Below are 17,329 nucleotides of genomic sequence, written 5' to 3'. Positions count from 1 at the left end.
GAGAGAGAGAAATACTTTATTCATCTATGCTGCTCAAATACATCAGGTTGCTACATACACAGCAATTGGTATCAATCCGTAATCGGACATATATAGATTACATATAATAAAATATAAAGAAAACAGTTTTTTTTCCCTACAGTTTCCTTTTATAATAAATTTCAGTCAGTACACCAAATACAAATATTTCAATTCATTCCTTTTTTTCTTTCCCTTTTCTGTTACTTTAATTTCACCATTTCACAATTTTTAATTCACTCGATCAACAAATTCACTCACCCGAATTCACCCTTCCAGATCCTCTCCTTAGTGACCCGCTAAACAAATTCACTATTAGACGGCAAGGTGAGATCAGACCATTAATAATAGTCACAGCAGTAGATCAGTTTACCAAAAGACAAACAAACAAATACATTCTACGAGAACAAGACTAACACATAGATTCAAAGGAAAATATAATAAAAAGCCGGTTACAAGAAACACTTAAATGGATAAATAAGTTTAAAAAAATAAATAAATAATAGTACTAATAAAATAAAATAATTTAATGAATAAATAAGTTAAATTAGGTAAGTAATAAATAATTCAATTAAGTGTACTAATTTAGATTATTGTAAGTGTGCACTTCATTGAAATTCCTAAACCCATTTTTATTTTATTTTTTGTTAAAATGCATTTAACAAAAAATTATATACCTTTTGCTTAATGTATATAGACAATTACAGGCCTTAGTTACTTTAAGGAGCTTACAATTAATAATCAGACTAAATCAACGTCTAACCTGGTCAGTACTTGGACAAGTGATCGCCGGAAGTATATGACCACCAATAACTGAAAACTTCTCTTGCCCTATCACCCTACCACCAACCAGACCTTCCACTCAGCCAACTGGAGGAAACTCATGTAGATAGGGCGTAGTAGTGAGTTGCCCCCAAGTATCCTATCTTACCCGAAGTAGTTTAAACAGTCTTCCAGGATGTACAATAGCTGCACGGAGGTTTGGTTTTAGGAAGGTTTGCTTCATGGAAAGTAATGTAGGTCCTCATGTACCTTCTGACCTGGAACTGCCATAATCTGTGGACCTAGAATGATTTATCAGTGTCCTTGAATCTGAGTGACAGAACATAAACAGGAGGGAGAAGAACACATTTGAATTAGTAGCTTGCTACTATATCATGGAAACCAAATGTATTTATACACATGTATGTATTATGTATTTATTTATACATATACATTTTTTTTTTTGACTTTACAGACCATGTAGATTTTTGGTTACACGAACGAACCTCCTCCTGAACCATACACCATCTTCTTGAGCTACTATTATTGTATAGACGTTCAAGCAATCTATCGCTTCGGGCCATATGCACACCATCTGAAACTTCTTGACTTCATATCATGAGACATTAACTTACCAGTCCCTGCAAACAGTTCTTTACTTGCCCTACTCTTCCATATACTAAGGCTCTGATCCCAGGTCGCACCGTTTTTGTTTTTTTTGCGGTGGAGGACTTTCCAATATCTCAATTCTGTATTCCTGGCTGATGCGGCATTCCAGTTAGAGCTCAGATCTAGCAATATTTACTTTTTTGCGGCATGTGTACCCTTTTATCCAGATTTCCAATAGTTTTTTGGGATTGCAGAATAATAAATAGCCTATGTATTTGAATATGTACATACATATATTATTCAATCATGGATATAAAGTTTGTTTTTTAAATACTAATAATCGTAGATTTCGGTAACAATTTTCGATACAACATTATTGGATTGACTCCAGAATATAGACGTGCCTTTAATCCTGGAATTGTACTTGGAGCAGAGATTATTTAGTTCCCGTTGATAGAGAACTATGTTTGCTCATCCAATATGTATTCCCCACGACCACTTTAGTATATTATGTTCTCTTTGTTACTGAAGTAATTGAATTTAAATGGCAGTTTAAAATTTTATGTTTCTATATGTAATTTGATATGAGATATGTCAGTCTAATCTGCTGTCAAAATTCAAACTTCTATCGATATTCAAATTATTACTCATTAAATTAAAAATTAGAAAACAAAGCTGTGTTTTGAGTTGCTATATCTACAATTAAACAAACATATTGATTTAATTATATGATTATGTATGAGTAGCTAAATAGCGTACAAATAGTGCCTTTTTCCACTTTTAATTTAATTATGTTAAGTTATAATACATAGAACATTTACATTTGATATCATGAAGGCATACTATCTAATATCCAAATATCTCGATTGGTTTTAGTGCATTCCATAAATTAAATAACAAAAGTTTATGCTATAACAGTCATTTATAATAAATGAAAAGTCTTAACAACGAAGTGTACAACTCTACTTGAACTCCTTGGCACGCTTAAATTAATTATTAATATCTCATTACTGAAATCATAAATCGGATAGCTTAGATAGCAAGAAGTTGTATTACTAAAGCCTGCTTCAGATTGCATTACAATGAAGGCTATGTGTAAAAACTAATAAAAATATATTATATGAACCAATTAAGCACCGCAGTATATATGAAATATTATACAAAAATTATATAATACTTTTTTAAAATGAGGAAATTCATTCGAAAAAGTAGAGAGGAATTTAAGATCTGCGGTAACCAGAAAAAATGAAATCAAAGGAAATAAAGACTGAAAATTCTTGTTACTTTTGAATTCCGGTGCCAAATCTTTTGTCCCCTAAGAAGTGTCCTGTGAGCATTTAGCTCATGGTAGCCGATATGTACTATTTTATTATATGATTAGATGTGATGATGACAAAAATCTTTACGGTTACTTTCAATACAATTTTAATTAATTATGAGAGATAGTTGACCGTGGATGATGTACTGGGAGATGATTGATGAGTTGGGGGTGCGGTCAAAATGAAACACAAATAAGTTGGTGTAACTTATTTAATTGGGCCAACCTTTCGGCTAGAGTTTCTAGCCTTCATCAGGGCTAAGAACAGAACAAGATAACAACCAATAAGTATAGAAAATAAAAAATTAAATATAAACAGAATGACATAAAGTGAATAATTTTACAGAATGGAATTAATAAAATGAAGTGATGAGAGAAGTGGAAAATAAAATGTATACATAGGTAATTGAAAAAGTAGTTAAAATAATATAATATTTCCTTAATTATGTTAATTAAAATTATTCACTTTATGTCATTCTGTTTATATTTATTTTAAAATAGTTAAGTTTAAATAATTTAAAATAAGAACCGCAGGTGTCTAGGTGAGCAAAATGCAAATTTTTAAGAAATGATAAATTTTTAAATTGGATTGAGATTGAAGCAGAAAAAACATTTCTATTAAGCGCTATTTTAGAATTTTAAAAAATGACGACCCAAAGCTTATAAAACTGTTTAACAAAACCTTTTATTCTAAAAAAAAAATTCAGAGACCTGATACAAATTACCTGTGATAAATATTATTAGTTTGTATTATAATATTAATATTATACGCACCATGAATTTAATTTATGCACGAACAAATAAATGTATGAGGTTACGGTCCAAATATATCATATCCAGAAATGGCTGCTTTATTAGCAGCAGTATTAAGGTTGATTAATTCTGTCAATACTGCGCCAGTTGTATAATTTCAGCGATATTATTTAATAGTCGAGCTGTTCCTACCTGTTCATATTTATTTTGTTGAAAAAGAAATGTTGTGTACAATATTATTATTCAAGGGAATTCCAATCGTGTTTTAATCATTTATTCATTGTTTTCATGTTATTACACTGCATAAAGCAAAATACACAGATCAATCATGATATATTTAATAAATAATGATACTCCTAATTAACTAAATATGAGTCTATGTGAGCTCCAAAACTTATTAATAAACTCTTTAAAAAGCTATTGTATATTCTTAATGTGTTATAAAAACATACAATATAAAAAATTGTTACTTGTATTCCAAATATCGGGTGAGTTCCGTGCATCACAAAAATTTCACTTACTACTCCTACTTGCATCCCTCTGGTTTTTGTAGATTGTTCCTGTTGAATATATTGCAATTATTATGATCTTCGAAAAGAAATCTAAAGAACAGGAAAGGTGAAAGTTTTATTTTTCTGCTTTAATAAAAGTCTATATTTTAGGATTCCTTGACGTGGGAATAACAAATATCCAATTTGTTCCTGCAAAAAACTAGCATTTTGACTCAATATAACGAAAGCATAGGGGCATGATGAAATTCGGAGTTCTGGGGCGGTCTGGGCTTTTACTTATATGAACTCATATCTAAATTTTTCCGTTTTCTCCTTAATTTATTCATCAAATTCATTAATATTTTGTACGTACTTATTCCTCATTACTGCAAACGATTTAAGCTGGTTATTTATTTAAAATAAACAAAATTAAGAATATTTTACGGGGGAATGATTTTTAAAAAAATCATAGAAGTTAATTAAAGTTGTTGAGGTTAATTCGAGAAAATGATCAAAATAAATCATATTAAATTACCTTTACCCTTCGCCGTAAACCAACTGACTATCCTACAGTTTTCTTTAATAATGTTGCTCTTACCTCGATAGAACAGATACGCTACATTGGACTAAATCTAGACAAAGGACTAACCTGGTATTCTCACACAAGACTGAAAAAAGTGCTAGTCGATTCTAAGACTGATCTACATGACTGTAATAAGTCCTACTGGACATACGGAGTTGAGCTTTGGGGCTCTATTAAACCTTCGAATTCCTCTCGTATCCAATCCTTACAATCAAAAATCCTTCGTAAAATCCTCAATGCTTCTTACTTTGTCATAAATAAAATCCATAAAGACCTTAATGTATTTGATCTAGCCCGAACCAGATATCAATCCTTTCATTATAAACTCCCTATCCATAAAAACCCTCTAGTTTCTAACCTTCCTTCTTCTTCTATTCCTGACAATCCTGGAAATAAAACATATAAAATATAAAACATTACTTCTTTTGCAACTTTTGTAATATTGTATTCGATTATATCCTTTTGCTGTATTATTTTTATTTTTTAAACAAAATAGTCCTTTTTAAGTTTCGTCAAGAACCACGAACTTTATAATGAAATGAGAAGATCCATTATAAAATTATTGATGATATTATTTATCAACCGATTTAAGTACGTTGTTGAATTTCAATAGTCAATCTACGGTTTGCAACTGAGCAATGGACTGCCATATTTACCAATATAACAGATATTAATATAAAATTATAAAGTAATTGCAATAAAAATTATAAATAAGCAGTAATTTCAAAGTTCGCATCAATAATCTATAATAGTTAATGTTGTATATTTTAAGTTAGATATCCTCTTATTTACCTTTACTTAATTAATTTTATGAGTTCAGATATATAGAAGTTTATTTATTATTTATTCATAATCGCTATTTAATTCAGACATAAATAACTTATTATACAAAATTTCATTGATGCTTAATATTACCTTCTGCTTAAAATAAATATTCCTGAGGGTACACAATGAATGCAGAGAGTTGCTAAGGTAGCTGACTTCATTCCGGACTTGGAGGTAACTTAGGTAAAGTCCCTTCTTCTTGGGATCGTAAATCTCCCTTGGGTCATTGACTCCTGTCCACTCTGTCTTTTATAGGATACCTTCAGGCTTCGCAATCGATCTTCATAATGGCCAGCCGGGGACAACTATTTCAGACATTCCCTTGGATTCATCTCTTCTTTCGCCCATTTAAATGACAATGAAACTGCTATTTAACAATGACCTCTGTCTCAGGTGAGTACTAATCTTATGTCTCATACTTTTTTTTTAATTGCATTTTGACTCTAAATTATTAGAGGAAAGCTTTGAATTCATCCAAAAAAAAAGTTATTTACAGAATCGAAAATTTTCGTGGACACTTTATGTAAAGAAACAAATTATATTTCGCGTTTGTCTGTCTGAAGTAAAATTTGTAATGTGCCATAATTGATTGAACTGTTAATATAATTTCTAGGTCCTAGATAGTCCATATCAATATTATAATTGTTCATCCACTTGCGCAAATGTTTTAGGCGCACCTATATTTCGAACATGGCTTCTTTTAGGTGGAATGATGAGTATTTGTGGACAAATGTTACTGTATCAATTTTATTGAACATTATCTACTACATCAGGTTACACAAACATAGTTTCCTTGAAAAGTCTATACTTCGAAAACGGCTCATACAATTTTGCTCAAAGCTGGAAGAAAAGAATATTCCTCTAGATTTAGTTAAGTATGTATTTTATTAAGTAATTTCGATTGACCATCCGAAAATATAATTCCCTAAATTTGAAAGTTGCTAGTTCATAATATTTTGTGATCTAACAATAATCATTAACCCTCAAGTATTAACTACAAATATCATTAACGACAAAACATTAGCACACAATAAAACAAAAAAAAAATCATATCTAGAAAAGGATGGTTTTCAAAAAATGCAATATTTACAAAAAAAATTTTATTTTTATTTATTATTTAGTATTACATTCCACCATATTTACAGATATATATAAGTTAAATGATAAAGAAAGAATATATAATTAAATTTTAATAGCTGTTAGATCCATTAAGAAAAAATTGTGCCCTCGATTCATAGGAAAAAATAAAGTAACATAACTCCTCCCGAACCCACAGTGTTGACTCTTGGTCAGTACAACAGTAACAGAATAAATAATCATCTGAAACAGCCGGATTCGGATCCGGGTACTTGGGAGTAGGACAGTGCCCTATCACTCCACTTCTCAAACAAATATAACTAGTTCCTAACAATTTATGATATATTTATAAAAATATCCTATAAGCGAGAAAAAAAACCCAAGAGGTTTCATATCGTCTTGAACTAAAAGAAAACAAAACACTTTCTAGTGCTTTTTCTTAATTTGTCTGTAACAAAATCAGTCATGAAGGCAAAAAAGGATTAATGTGATTCATTGATTGTACGATCTTTTTTTTTGTTTCTATTTTACCAATTTGATTTGTTTGCCCCCCCCTTTATACTAGAAGTAAATAACTTTATTTGTTTCTTTTCTCTAAGCAATAAAATAATCTTCATATTCTTCCCCAGGTTGAGTATTCATGAAGTCATTTGAATCTTTCCGGTCCATGTATCTTCATCTGTTTTGCTTATCTCAATTTTCCTCTTCCAATTTTTCATCATGTTCACTACATATTATATTGAGATTGTCTTATCCTATTTCCTAAAGGGCAAATATTTTATTAATATATTCTGTATTTGGTAGTTATCGCTAGTTTCCTCAAAATCATATATTCGACTTTCGTCAACCATATTTTAGTGAAAAAAAAACACAAACAGAACTCCCATCAACCTCGCTGGTGTTGAAAATATTTTACATGATTTATAAGATCCTAAGAGAACAATTGTTTAAAGGGAGAATGTTCATGTCTAATCACTAGTGCAGTAATAACTGAAGTAATAAATAAGTAAGTCAGTGCGTGTATAACTGATTAATAAATAAAAATAAAGATAATTACTCAGAAACGTGCAAGAGAGCTATCAGGTCTAAATTAGAGTTGCTAAAGACAGCGATTTGCATGTGTAGCATAAACAAATACTAAAAATAATCTAAGGGTAAATGATGGTAAGTAGTTGAGATATCACACTTAGAACAATAGTATATTGTTATAATCTAGGAGGAGCTAACAGCTCACAAACTCCCGCAGGTCAAATATATTTGAGTTTGAAAAGGGAGGTCAAAGATTTTATTCCGTGGGTCTTCCAGGATAAAAAAACCAACCCGCCCAGGCCGGATTCGTACTAGGGCCCTTAAAGACACGAGAATTCCGAGTTGGTGCCTTATCACGGTCGGCTACAACATCTGGCCAAATGTTTGTCATTGGATATTGGTCGCTTGATTAGTTGCCTGTTTGTACAGCTCCTCACTATTTGTTTTATCCTGATTACGTAGCTCTTGCTCCTGTTCTCAGTAATGCTTGGCATTATGTACAACTAAGTAGCCAACTAATTAGTGTTGGCAACTGTTAGACAATTCGACGGAACATCATAAGATTTTCCAAAATAAAATAAATCTATTGCTAATTATAAATGGACACAACTATTGATATTGAGTCTTGTTAAAATAGTACCATATTTGTTGAATCGTGTATGAGAATAAATAATAAAGTTCACAACCAAAGAGAAAACTAAAAAATAAATCTTTTTTATTTTTACTGATCAAATAACTGCCTGTAATTAATCTCTTATGAGAACCAAGATTTTATTGAATTTAAAATAAACATGGTTATATTTATTACTTAGATGTACCTATCTTAGTTTTATTATTTTCTCTTTTTTCGCCAAGTTCATTCCATTCTTAAAAAGTAATTTTGTATTTGTTATATGTATTCTCATTATGAGTAATTTAATAAACTTATCTATATATCTATATTCATTCATTTTATTTATTCTTTAGTTGTATTTCATTACTATATTTTATTAGTCTATATACCTATCAGGTATTCATTATTACCATGTATCAATTGCTACTACATATTAATTATTATAATATATAAACTTTATTAATAATAATTATTCTTATCATTTACCATTTATTATTATTCCAATATTTATTGTCTTTCTTGGACATGGATAATATGTTTTAGTTTAGGTTTTTTTTTTATATATTTTGAATTATAGTTTTACAAATTAAATCGTTAGTTGTATTTATGGAAACAATTTGTATGGTTTTAGTTTATAAGCTGTGTCAATTTCTACATCTGAATAATTAAAAGTATTTAAAATAAATACTTAATTTTATTATTTTGGAACCAACCGATATACGTCATCTCATCGGACCGTGATAAAAGAAATACTTTGCAGGGTAAATAAATATTTACTACATCCCAATTTTTTTATTCATTCAATCAAACACGATATCAAGTCCTTAACCTTTTAATTCGTTATTTCTATACCAAAAATAATAGTTGAGAACTGAAATCAACAAATCAATTTTTCTAAGTTTTTTTTTTGTTTCGATTTTGATAATTGGACCTAACTAATTGATAATGGTTAAATAATTGAGAAACATTTGAGGCCTAATATATATTTAAAAAAATATATGAACAGCTACAGACCACAAAGGTTTAGGGGTGATGTACTTTGTAAGAAAGTAATTTTACTAGACCAGCGGTTGTGCAGGGTGATATAGTCAGAATAAGGCTCGACCGTCAGATTTCCAATTACGTGTACCCACTTTATGAGGCTAGAAATAAATAATTTTATGTCTTGATATTGAACCGTCGGAATGCGATAAACCCAGGGCACAAGTGAAACCTAAAAGGTTTCATATCACCTTGAATTGAAAAAACAAAAACACTTTCTTGTGCTTTTCCCCGACTTGCCTGTAAGAGGAACGTAAAGCGTAATCCTGTACATCATTGATTAAACGATTTTTTTTTTGTTTTACCAATTAATGGAAAAATGTAAACCGGTAAAATCAATATAGGCAGAACCAAAAATAGATATAGAATATATTTGAAGTGTATAAGTTTCATCTCGGCACAGTTTTTACTCAATTTGATCATAAACTTCCGACCGACAAAGTTTAGAATTCTTAAAGAAGGCCTGAAACTCACAACTCTAAAAAGATTATGAAGAGTAGAAAAAGAAAAAATGTACCTATATAAGATACCGTAATACTTTCAATTTTATAGTAATAAATTATATAACACTATATCAAATATTATTTCTAATTTAAAAATATAAATTAAATAAATTGTTATGTTAGTTGTAAAGTTGTCAGAATAAAGAAGTAAAAAGAAGCAGCTATGAATCATTGATATCCATTTTTCAACCCTTCAAATTCACCACCTAACCCTTATAGTCGATAAGAATAAAAAAATATTATATCAGATACAAGCACACATCCTATAATCTCAGGAACATTAATAACCATCCCCCCGAAGTTGGTAGGATGAAAGGAAAGCCCTCCACAGACACACTAGTGACAGATGAAGCAGTTTCTTCCAATGTTTGATGTTTTTTTTTCCTTTTAGGGAAATACAGCCCATTTTTCTTATTCAGTGTCTTAGCTCCTTATTTAGGCCATTTGTTTCTTATGTTCTACTGCGTGTACAAACTTGATAATATTTTTTTTTCTAACAGCACAAAAAAATAAATAAAAATAAACAGAGATTGGTACATACCCATGGGGCTCTCTTCGTTCCAAAACGACTCATCCAGAGTATAGTCAGCTTCTATAAAAATAAAATTTAAATTATGAATTATTTCACAATTATACTTCTATACATATCACTTGCAATTATAATTATATGGGTTATTCCTAATCCAGTTAATTTATACCTACTAAATTTTAATAATATTTTAAAAAACCCATATTATAATCACATATACTACAAACTGTAATAAAAAAATTTAAAATTAGAGTAACCTTGAAGACATTCGATTTTATTTGAACTTGACATTTGGCTTAGAATAAGAGAGTGACAAGCCACAATTTTTAACACATTAGAATTTAAAATTAGTTCGTCTAACACCATAATTTTAACGTATTTACCTATACTATGTATAGAATATGAACAATATGATACAACTTAACATGAGCAGATTTTTTGGAAACTGTTTTACACTTAGGCTTAAAATATTCTTTTTCAATCGGTTCAATGTTCACTTTTAAAATCACCAAGCCAGCTATATTTAACAGTAAAAAATAGGAAATCAAACCCTGATGATATTATCACTTTAGGTGTACCTCAAGAAGTAGTTTACATGCATTTATTTTTCTATTTTACACAGTGGAAATATGGACTACCAAGTGTTAAACAGTTTTATACTGATCAGCTGAAAACATTTCTGATACATCCAAAAAGTTGACAAGATCATTATTTAACAGCCTATCCCCAGCAAACATTCCGAAAGGTTTGTAGCAATTGTTTAAAATTTTTTTTTAATTTTAGGTTTCAGAGTTAAATAAAAAAGTGAACCCCATCACCGAGAATTTACAAAAACATCGAATCTATAAAAAATATTTAGCAATATAAGGTAAATTCAACATGATGTCAATTGTTCAATAATTGGAAGAGGCTACGATAAAAAAAAATCACGAGATATCTTTGCAACTTATTATCAGTATCAGGCTGTTATATCAGGTAATAATTTTATTAACTGAATTCAGAATGAGAATTCATTTGAAAGAATTAGGATAGAGTTCACTCAGCATCTTGGGGGGAGCGATTTGATGAAAGTTCTGTCAATTAATTTAAACTTTTTAAGAAGAAACAACGATTTAAAAATAAATTATATTAGGAACATATGTAATATTTAAAAAAATCAGAAGGATTCATGGTCCTTTTTAAAAATGTAAATATTTATGGAAAAGTAAATAATACGAACAACAAATACAGCATTAATTAAAAAATGTTTTAAATTAAAATTAAACTACACGATGTAAAAATAAATTTAGAAAGAGGAGCCAAACATTTATAGAATTTTCTAGAAACAACAATTTTTATAGAAAATTCTAAGGCGACTTCTTTTCAACTAATTTAAACGTTGGTGTATAGAAATTTCACTAGTAAAATTAATAGAAAAACAAAATGACTTTTTTATTTACATTTCATTGAAATTTAATCGAAACTTTTATTCTTTTTCACTTGGTCAGCCTAGTGTTAAAATAATGTAATTTGATTATTAAAATTGACAATGCAGGAGGAAAGTTTCTGTAAGAGACATCCCTAACGACTAATATCCACTTTTTATAGAATCAACATATATAAATCGTTCATAAAGTTTTTTGTTTTCTATTTTATTTATTTATTGATATTTACAACTGTATAAAAAAATACAACCAGTAAATTTGATCATAATAACATAATGATATGATACAGGATGTAGAGCTACTACCCAGTAGTAGAACTCTAAAAACAGTTTACAATATAAGGTCACGAGGCCATCTTCTTTTCATAAAGTTAAATCAGAAATTTGAGAGAAAAGTATTTATATATGTAGTCAGTTAATTTTAGAAAATAAACTTATAAGAATCGTGAATTTCAATGACCCGTTTCAACAAATTAACACTATCTATTAAATTATAATATATCTTGTAATCTCATTATCGATCGCAAATTTCTGATTGGCGATCTCATAATAGAAACACATAAAATCATCTGACGTCTCTCTGTCACACTAATCTAACTTTCGCTATCTGCCTGTGACGTAAACAGGATGATGAATACGATGCATTATGCAAGCGCTATAGAGACATTTATTTAGGCGTCAGCCAATCAGGACGGAGGAAATTTCCATAAATACACATCTGTCCAATCAGAGCGGCCGTGTCGTACCGCTGTTTTCTGTATCCTCTGTTGTTTTTTTATCTTCCGCTCGAAAAAGTAATTTCAAAAACTGGAACCAGTGACGGATGCCGGGTCAATAAGCGTTTTGTAAACAGACCTTGCGAGAGTAGAAACAAATTTAAACTGCGCACTGTTTCTAACGGCCTTCGATACTCTATGGTGGGAATAAATAAAGGTTTAATGTTTTGGAAACATAGAGCGTGAATTGTCCATTCTAAATACGATGCTCTTTTTGCTGTTAACAAAACATAAAACTCTGCTGATGAGGAAGGACCGAATGGCTCTTTTGTACAGTGTTTTATGCATGACTGACACAAAAATAAAATTGGCCTCTTGTGGTAAACAATACTGCGGTACAATTTTACCATTCTAATGCGAGTTGCTTTTAAATTAGTTTATCAATGATACGCTGATCGAAGCTCTCCTGGTATTATGCATAAAAAGATTGAACCTACATAAATTAAATATGCAATCCAAGTTTAACATTAAAAATACTAAAGTGGTCCTATTAGGATCTTATACATTCCTAATTTTCTATTTAACAATTGAAGAAGTCTTTTCACAAATATTAGTCTCAATAAATTTGAGTATGAAACTATTTAGTACATTTAAAACTGACATCGAAAATATTAGAGGGCATTTTAGAATAAATACGTTTTTTTTTCCCTCTCAGAATGACTGGTATTTTTTCGGGATCCAAAATGGTATCAGAACAGGACTTTTTAAAATTTGGTATTGCTTATTGAGTTTTTTTTAAACTTTAAATATATAACATTTGTAATAAAAAAATGACATTTTTTTTTTTACTATTCTTTGCACATAATATTTTTTTATCTTTACCTCTACCCTCCTTTCCTACAGTATTCTTTTCAAATACTCCACTAATGCCTGTTGAACAGATTCGATACTTAGGACTCCACCTTGACAAGAGGCTTACTTGGAATCTACAAACAAGACTCAAACGACAAGAAACTGCTCGTAGATTTCGATTGCAACAACACCAACTTGACAAACGCTCTAAACTTCCCATCTACTACAATAAATTGTTATACACTATGACCAGATTATACAATTAGACCAATTTGGAAATATGGAATCTACCAAACCATCAAATTCCTCCCGCATCCAATCCTTACAATCCAAAATCCTAAGTAAAATCCTTGAGGCTCCTCATTAGTTACAAATAAACTAATCCACAAAGACCATAACATCCCATTCGTTGCAGATTTGGCCTAAAAAAGATATGCGTCTTTTCATTCCAGACTCCTTACCCATCCTAACCCATTAGTTCTTAATTCAGAATTAAGAAAATTTAGATATTTGAATTTAAAATTATATACAGGGCAATAATTTTATAAAATTATAAAAAATATATACAGCGCACCAATTACGTCTTTATATATTTAGATATATATTAATATTTAATAAAGGAGGTAAGAACAAGTTATTTATCTATTTAACAAAGAAGGTAAGAAAAAAAAAATTAAATTAGGAATCAACAAACCATGTGAGCTCCGTCACCATAAGATAGATACAAAATACAGACTACTCATTTACAAAAGATTAAATTTTCTCAGCCCTTGTTCAAATGCATTACTAACTTTTATTTATACAGTTAATAAAAATATATTATCTTCCTAAAACAATAAATATTTCATGAAAATAGCAATATTTTAATAACTTATTCTAAATTAATACTTCAGCAGCTGTTATAACAGATTATTGAATACATAATCTACAATGTTCATCGAATTTCTTTGAGAATAAAAAAGAAAATGAATAGCGGAATTCATAGCTCAATACAGTACGCTTGGATGTGCTTTGGATAGTTACAAAAATGATTTAATAAAGTATTTGATTAATGGCTAAAGTAGGAAATTGTGAGTGTGGACATTCAAAACTAATTTGGGATAGTATTTTTTTATAAATAAAATTTTAGTAAAGTCATTCCGAGATTTTCAAAATAAAAAAAAACATGATAACAAAAAAACTACGTAACTCTAAATTGAAAGAGAAATATTTTGATGTATATTAAAAAAAAATATTGAAAAGAATTATAACGATTACATAGTTGTATTTTACGAAGAACTTCATAATAAATATTTATCAAAAGCATTCTGTAAGAAACATTTGTGAGTGTTGTATATACGTTTGTTCAAATGTTTGACGGATTCCCCATATAACACTACATCAAATCTGCCAGATTTCGCGACGGCAAAGTGCGAATGTACATGACGTGTAGAGGTGCTTTGGTAATATATGCCAAAGGACTTGAATGTTCCCACTGAACTAGGCATATTTAGCACTTTAAACATGGTATATACTTTAGTTTCAAATCCGGTAATTCTTATGAAAATTTGGGAGATAAAAAATTACTACTTTCCAACACTACTTGTAATTACAGGAACAGATATTTGTTTAAATATAAATAGAGTGTTCATCACAAAAGAGGATAGAAAAATAAACAAACACTTTTCAAAAAATCTATGCAAATTAACAATAATCAATTTAAGCAAGTATAAAACTTCTTTGCTACAACAATCTATACTTTGTGGAAGAGGCAATCGATACTGTTCAGCATTTTTTTTTTTGGTTGACTTATTTACTAAAACCAATTTATGTGATTGTAATTTAATCAAATTAATACAATTTTATTATGATAATAAAATTATATTGCCAGAACTAATGAGTTATTTTATATAGCATGAGGATCATGAACTCATAATAATTTACTCAGTAGTTTTGAGAATACGTGAAGTAAAAAAAAATTGAACCAATTTTAGCGTATACTGTAGTTTCAGAAACATTTTAAATAATAAAAGCACGAAAAAAATTTCATTTTTTTAAATATAAAATGTCGGTGCGACTTTTTTAGTGCCAAATATAAATTATTTCGTAATTCTTTAGTAATTACCCTTAAGACGTTTAGTCGTATCATTTAAAGCTAAGAGTATATAAGCTTCATAGTGTAACTGATTTTATTTTTAAATTAATTAGATTGATAGAGTCTTTGTTTTGTAATTTGTGGACAAGTTAATAGTGCATTTATTTCTTTGATAGTACTTTTTATTGTTTTGCAACTGTTTATATATATATAAAAATATTATTATTTTAAAATCAATTGCGATTTCTCTATTCAATTACAATTACTTAGAAACTAAGTAATTTCAATTACAATTACATTAATACTACTCAATTGCAATTACAGTCACTTTGATTCTAAGTACTTTCAATAACAATTACATTGATGCTAAGTAATTTCAATTGCAATTACTTTGATGCTAAGTAATTTCAACTACATTTACTTTGATGCTAAGTTATTAATATCAGTAGTTTTGATAAACATAATTACAATCATATAGCATAGTTGTTTAAGCCATACCAGTCAACATACCAAAAATAAATTCAGCCTTAAAACCATCCCGTAAAGTAAACCTGGCCGAATTTCCATTTACAATCTCTTAGTTTTGTATTGTATTTTTTTTTGTCTATAACATTTGATTATTATTTTAGTACCATTGCATTGGCGTTAAAAATCCAATATTAATGGCTTAATATTGCCATTAGTAATTGCAAATACTTTTGATCAACTAGTTATTGTTATTGCAATTCACAAGCCTTTGCCGTTTACAGTTTAATATAGAAGAATTCTTGTTTAGTTTTTTTCTCGGACAATTGTCATAATCATAGCAACTAATCCTTAAGCAGTATCGTTTTTTTTCTCCCAAATTTTATTCTTCAGTAATCATTTCGGTGATAGAAAAGCTAATAGGACAAAGGGCACCATTGTGTTCATTGGCTGCCATCATTAGGGTATAAGGTACCCCTTTCCTCGATGATATTAAACGGACCACTGAACAGCATTACGATAGACTTCGGCTATGATCGGGAGGGGGGCGACTAAAACCGAACAGAGGTAATGCAATGGAATAGGAATGAGACTCCCCTCACAATTGGACTAAATTCAACCGCCTCTGGCTATCGCTCCGCTAAATTTTTCCGTTCCACTGTTAATTAAGGATAAATCGAAGAAGTCTTTTTCCGTCCTGTTAAAGGAGACTTCTCCTCTCCCCTCCTTCTTCTCTCTTTTTTTTTGTTTCTAAATTGCTGGGAAGATTTTTCTATCGGATACCTCTACTATTGAGCCCCGTGCCACTCTGGAACCAACTTCAGCAGAATAACGATATTGGATTTTAAGTTGAGAAAAGGATTGGAACAGATTTTCAGGCGTATCTTCTAAAGGAGATTCTATAATACGGAAAGGAAATTGAAGAAATTGATTCCTGTTCATAATAGAGATTATAATATAGAAATTATTTAGCACAAAATTAAATAATATACAGAGTAATTTAGGGTTTACTTAACTGAAAATATGGATTAAGGATCTAAAAACAAGAAAATAAATGCCTATGTTCGTTAACGCTTTGTTTGGGAGAGAAATATTCACGTTATTATGGATCATTTAATTAATATTTGCTCCGACTATTTTAATTATGAAATGTAAATATTACCATTTAAATCAAATGTTGATCACAAGAGTGCTTATCTCGATCAAATTCGTACTGTATTGATATCTACATGACAAAATATGATTATCATAATCAAACACTTTTTATTTATTATTATTTTTATTTTTTCATATCTTATACATTTTCCCCTGAAATAGAAATAAAGTAAAATAATAAAAAAATATATAAAACATAAATTTTTATTCAATATGAATCCGGACTGAAATTATAAGAAATAGATATTAAATTTTTTAATTGATAAGAAATAATTTTAGTTGATTTTAAATTACTATTGGACCAAAGAATATAATTCAAAATCGTAGACAAAAACAAATAGTCTTAGCACTTTTTGTAGAACTTTTAGTCTTATTTTTTTTTGTTTTCTCGTTAAGATTTCATCTTGATACTTGATATTTTTTAATATAAATATGATTAAAAATTAAATAATGAGAAAAAAATAATTTTTAAAGTATTTTTTTATACTTCCGG

The 17,329-nt window shown here is 29.3% G+C and overlaps 1 long non-coding RNA gene across 1 annotated transcript in view; it reads right to left on the bottom strand.

Moving 5' to 3' along the window:
• Positions 1-17,329, bottom strand: part of LOC136795912 (uncharacterized) — a 184,294-nt gene that overhangs the window by 77,106 nt on the left and 89,859 nt on the right. The window contains exon 2 of the long non-coding RNA XR_010843622.1: positions 10,164-10,214. This is a non-coding gene — a long non-coding RNA (uncharacterized lncRNA). The remainder of the gene's footprint in view (positions 1-10,163; positions 10,215-17,329) is intronic.

This window comes from Halyomorpha halys, unplaced genomic scaffold, assembly GCF_000696795.3.
Source record: "Halyomorpha halys isolate HHAL.00 unplaced genomic scaffold, Hhal_1.1 Scaffold631.1, whole genome shotgun sequence".
NCBI classification, from domain to species: Eukaryota; Metazoa; Arthropoda; class Insecta; order Hemiptera; family Pentatomidae; genus Halyomorpha; species Halyomorpha halys.
The sequence above is the reverse complement of the archived record's forward strand: the minus strand, read 5'-3'. Positions and strand labels throughout refer to the sequence as shown.